Source organism: Nuphar pumila, chromosome 7, assembly GCF_984573655.1.
Source record: "Nuphar pumila chromosome 7, dmNupPumi1.hap1.1, whole genome shotgun sequence".
NCBI classification, from domain to species: domain Eukaryota; kingdom Viridiplantae; phylum Streptophyta; class Magnoliopsida; order Nymphaeales; family Nymphaeaceae; genus Nuphar; species Nuphar pumila.
Genome location: NC_143255.1, coordinates 95,050,999 through 95,057,387, shown reverse-complemented (window position 1 = coordinate 95,057,387; position 6,389 = coordinate 95,050,999).

The following is a 6,389-nucleotide window of genomic DNA, read 5'->3' as shown; positions in this document are numbered from 1 at the left end:
ATTTACGGGGGAGATCCTCTAGGTTGTCATCCCTGTCTAAACCATCATAGAAATCCTCACTTATGAAGACCTTCTTGCCTTTATCGCAGGCTTGCAGATCTTTGTCACCTCCTGACTCGGCTTCATTGGAAGTATCTTTATGTTGAATGCGCTTCTTGGATATTTTTACCGGCTTCTTCAATGTTCGACCCATGGCCTTTTTCTTGGTAGGAATCTTGCCAGAACTGGCCCCTGTTTGCTCTGCCATCATCTTACTCATCATTTTTTGAAATAATGAGTACATTTGTGGATCCACATCATCATTGGCTTGTTGACTCTGGTTCTTGGCAGACTGCGGAGAATCCATCTCTTTCTCACCCTACTGCTAAGGTAGTGAGGCGACGCTGTTTTTTTATTGGATCTAGTCTGAATCACTCCACAATGCCAAAATTCTTTGTAGGACAAAGGGATGATTAGAGTAATGAAAAAGTTCTTGAAGGCAATAACTTTGAGAATAGAAAGAAAATAATGGATGAATATTTGAGGTTAGGTTGACAATTTGAAGGATATCACTTTACCAGGGATTGAGTCATCATTGGGATTACGACAATTACGTTGTTATTCTGTGAGAGGGAATAAACAACCGAGATATGCCTTGTTACCTAGGCGAGGTCGTCAACCGCGAAGAAAAGAACATTTTTGCAAGAATATAACAAAGTAATGCATAATTGGCAATGACTTCTTTGTGAACTTGGGAGATTATCTAAGAAGGAAAGCAAGAAGAATTTTTCCGGGAAAATTATTCATCACAAAAGACATATTGTATGAGAGTTTAGAAAATAACATTATAAAGAAAGTGACACCCAAATATAAGGAAAATTGATGATTTCATTGATGTCTTTGAGAAAGGATGGCAAATTTAAGAAAAACAGTTGGGGACTACATTATTCTTATGACAAAGAAGCAAAAAGCAGAAATGATAGAAATGAGAAAGCATTGGCATTGTCATTTTCTTCTTTGTATTCAGGTAAGATAGCTGATTGATCTTCTGACTCAGCTCTTACAAGCAATCCTTTGTCGATGCAATCTTGCACGATGTTCTTGAAGTCAAAGCAATGTTCTATGTCATGCCCCAATGCTCGGTGATATTTGCATAATTTATTCTTTCATTTCTCCAAAGTGACAACAGGATCGACAACCTTTAGAAGTCTGACCATATTTTTGGCCAACATATACTCGAGCATGCTCTCGAGTGTCAGATCTAATAGGGCGAATTGGCGATCATATCTCCAACCTTCATGCTTTGGCTTCTTTCTAGTGCTTGCTTTTTTATGCGAGCAAGATTAAAGGGGTTTGGCCAAGATAGTTGGCTGGTCTGTTATTTTGTTTTTCCCTAGAATATTCTTATCAATGTGATCTTGGACGATGTTCTTAAGGACAAAATAATTTTTTGTGTCGTGTCTTATTGCACGGTGAAACTTGCAAAATTGCTCTTTGAATCTACCCATGACTGTCGGGGGATCGACGACTTTTGGTAAATGAACCATGTCTTTTGCGAGCAAACATTCTAGAACAGTCTCGAGTTTCTGGTCTAGAGAGATGAACTTTCGATCAATGCTCTAGTCTTTCTGTTTTGGTTTTCCCTGACTGTTCCTTTTTTGCTGAGGGTTGGACTAGAGAGGTCGGTCATTCTGCTTGGCTGGCTCCTTTCTGGTGCTTGACTCGGGTAGCTCCAATAGCATCTTTGTCATCATCTTTTGAAACATCATATACATGACTGGATCAATGTCATCTTCACTTGTCTGGTCCCACTTCTTGACTAGTCTCGGAGAGTTCATCTCTTCGACACTGCTTGGTGTTGTTCTCTTTTCCGACCTTGTTTGAACTATGGTGAAATGCCAATGCTTTCTGCAGAATAAAGAAATGGTTTAGGCTGAAGAATTTTTGGGAGAAAGAGAGATGATGAAAGAAATATCTAAGGATGATGAAAGAGATGAAAATGTTGAATAGAATTTGGAAGACATATATGGAGAAAAGAAGTTTTACAAGATTTGAAGATTTGAAAAATTACAGGTAGGATAATAATAAGGCTGGAAATTTGAGATCCAGAGGAAAGGTAGGAAAAAAAGGAAATCGCCTGGACCTTTGAGGAAAAATATGAAGTTTTTGAAAATTGTCCAGGGTTTTGATAAAACTGTTGGAAAAATAAATGAGATTTGGAAAATGATGTAAAAGGCAAATAATGAGAAATAAAGGAGAGTGCATTCAATCACATCCTGCATAAACAATTATGCACATACAGCATTCCTTAAGAAGCTGACTCTAAACGCATCAGTTTTAAAATAGTTGTAGGACCCTAATCCTGACTCTAAGGCCCAGATCATCTATGTCCAATCATGCTATACCGATATGCTCAAGTCAAGGCTCGATGTATGTGGCATAAAAGAATTTCTTTGATTCTAGGCTTATGTTTTTCAACATCCTTGAGCGCCTGCCGATATACTTTGGACTATGGCCCTTGGTACGCAGCAGGGGGCGTCAGCCCAAATAGGTGACCCAGTTGTGAGGCTTTGTCCCGAACTATGGTTCTGAAAGAAAGCCCAGCAACGTGAAGACCGGGTAAAGATAGGTGGGGTTGTTTTAGAAATATGATCACATGCAAGAAAACAGAGGGCTCTAAAACCTAAAGAAGTAGAATTTTGAAAATTTTATGAGAAGCAAACATTGTTTTCAATCAGATCCTAGATTGAGGAGGATTGTATTAGACCTAGGTCTAGTGTGAGCATAAATAGTGTCTCCTCAATTTGGTCCTACCAAACCATGCCTAGTCTACATGCAATCCATATCAGCTCGGTTCAAGTCTAGGCTTCTAGGTTCACATGATATCATGAAATAAAAGCTGACATTTATAGAATACGATTTTGATAATTTGAACAAACCTAAGCACAAGATTGATCAGGCGGAGACAGGTCCCATCTCGGTCGCCAAACCTGTTATCATTGTAAAATTTTACTTTTGCAAGTCAAACTAACCTTTGAAAAAGATTTTGAAAATAACTCACCTCCGTTTTAAAATACAGGATAATTTCGAAGAATGGGACTCGCCTATCAGTACGAGGTTCAACCGTTCCTGACACCTTTACTAGGGGTAATTGAACCAAAGATCAATATGGTGCTTTGCTTTGCTCAATTTGTTTAAATCATGCTCTATTTCCAAAATGCGCAAAGAATCAGGCATGTGCTATGACTTAGAAAATTTTTTGATTGAAAAACATGATGTATGCTTCAGGGATTTGAAATACTTAAGAAATCTATGGGAAATATAATACTTTGAAAATCATGAGCCTTGTTGAGAGAATATTTCTGAAGAAAAAGAAGATTGATTTCTGAAGAAATCTTGAAGTTTTGAAGAAAATTGATTTCTGATAAAACTCAAAATGACTTAGAGAAAGTTGATTTCTTTGAATTTAAACTTTGAAAATAAGAATATAACTTGGAAAATTATGAATTGAGCTTAGGAAATACTTGAGGAATCTTTGAAAAACCAAAGGTTTTTGAGAAAATCGATTTTGAGGAAAATCAGGGCAAATTTGAGAAAATTGATTTTATGAGATAGAATTTGGAAAATACATCAAATGGATGGGCGTGTAGCCCTGTGAAATATTTTTATGATGAAATCTAAACCAAGATGATGCATGAATATGATTTTGAAAAAAGATTTTTGAGAAAATTGTTTGAAAAAGAATTTTTGTGCCTTATAGAATTTCCATGAATCAAATTCTCTACATATCCCTGACTATGGCCACAAATATGGTTTGAATATAACCCACTTGATTCTAAAAGTATAAAAACTTTTATAAAAGATTGAAATATGCTATGGTTTTTTAAAATAGCCTAAGAGTGTAGGTTGATTGTGGCTTAAAAGAAGATGGTAAATCTAGATTTCGTTCGTATTCTGACTATGGCCATAAATACAAACTCGATCGAGTTTACCAACTCCCTAGAAGCTAGTGTACATGTCATTTGTGTAGACCATGGTGGAATTGAAATATAAGCATGAATGACAAACATGATAGTTATATATCAAAGTTTAAACTATATGCAATGCAAATCCTAATTCTAAGCAGAAATTTAAATTCTTATTTCAAATTTATTTATAATTTACATCACTAATTAAATTTAAATAAAATAAATACAACCTTGAACGTCCCTGTAAAACTAGAAAACTTGTTAGTGAAGATATGTTGGCTTTTCTACATTTATCCAGTAATATCTAGAAATTACTGGATTTACCTAGATATAAGTCTTTTTCCATATTTTTCCTGATATAAACATAATAAAATATGATGTAAAATTGAATAAATAATAAAAAAAATAACTTTGAAATTCAGAATTTGGGGAAATTAACAAAAATACCCCGAAAAATAAAACTATGGCCTTAAAATCAGGGTTTTCAGAAAACATTTTGGTAAAATTTTGGATTTAGGGCTCAAGAAGACTCAAATCAAAGACAAATCGAATATGAAATGTCCTAATATGATTCTAAATATAAACAAACCCTAAAAATATAAACTTTTATGAAGTGAACCAAAAATATCACGAAAACACGATTTTGCCAGTGTTTCAGGATCCTACGGGCACCCTGTTTTGGAATATAATCAATTCGAGCATCAAATGAATTATAAAATCAATAAAAATCAACACATGCACTTATGATAACTCTAAAATTAAACTAGAATTATAAAAATCTATTTTTTACATTATTTCAATTCAAAATTTGCATAAAACCCTAAAATAAGCTATTTTTACCCACGAGCACGTACCTGTCACAGTGTCAGACCCGAATCAGGGGCCAAATCACCATGAAAATTCATAAAATTTTACAAAAGAATAATATACAGAAAAATAGAGATTTCCTTTTTTACAAATTATAAAAATCATCTTCGGTTAAGGAGATATCGTTCTGTCAATCCGTGCTTGAATTTAACGAATATAAAATATATCAAAACAGGTGCTTCTAATTTTGGGCATAAAGAAAAATAGCAAACTTCAATCAAAATTTTTGAAATTTTAGTAGTGAATAGAAGACATGCAGATAAAGATTTCCTATTTTTACAGATTATTGATCGGATCTCTGGTTAGGGAGATACGATCAACACAAATCAGCTTAAGGTTTAAATAAAATATAACGAGTTCTGAGAAGTTGATCCTACCTTGTGACATAATAAAAATATCATACTGAAACAGAAAATTATAAGAAATTTACAGAAAATAATAGACACCAATACAAAGCTACTGCATTTTACGGATTATAAATCAGACCTTGGATCACAAAAATATCACATCTGCAAGTTATATCTGAATATCAATAGCAATTTTAAAGAACAAGAATCATGGTTTGACTTTGTATTTTTCTGATAAGATTCTCGAACCCAAAAACATCTGAATTTTTTATAGGGAGTTACTTACAAATCCATGGACCAACCATAAAAAAATCAGAAATTTTCAATAGATATTTAAGCACGAATCAATACGATTTTTGAGTGCCCAGATTTGAAACACATGAACATTCAATAAAACCCTAAAAATCCTAATTTACACATGAAAAATAATGAAAAAATAGATAAATAATACAATAAAATTTAATTTAATGTTGTAACATATAAAATAAACATCAATATGACAATAAAATAAAAAAAATACAGACAATCCATGGTTGAATTTGATTTACCCTTTGAAAATATGGATTTAGCCTATTTAACGGGCGAATCTCATATTTCGTTGGTTAAAAACACAAAAAACATATTTATAAATTATTCTAATGGATTACAATCTTGGAAAACACAGTAAAATAGAATTAGATCATCTTTTTGAACCGATTTTGAGGTTCTTGATGATGATCCATGCGTAAATCCAACAAGGGAGGGGTGGCAATGATAAAATAGATGAAATACACAAAAAAATTTAATAAAAATCATTAAATAAGGTTGGCGGGATTTACCTTGGGGGCTGCATATGCAAGGATGAAGAAGAGGATGCTAGGAGGAGATAGAGGCCACAAAAAATTGAGGGAGAAAAAGCACCCTTTAGCCTCTTGAAGTCCCCCTTTTATAGGTTTTCAAAAGTCACTTAATTAGGGTTAATTAAGTGATTTTGCTGTTTTTCAGGACTCTTTCTAATAAATCCACTAAGGAGAAGCGATTTTCCTAAAAGCTTCTAACCTAACCATAACTCTAATTAGCTAACTCTAATTGACTCCTAATTAGACTCTAAAAAAAAACCTAAAAAAAATCCAAATGTGGCATCACCTACTGTGGGCCCACATTTGATTTTAAAAGTTCTAATTTCAAGGTTTTAAAAAGTGAAAATAAAGGTTAGGTTTTTAAAATCAATTTTGGATTTTTCAAAACT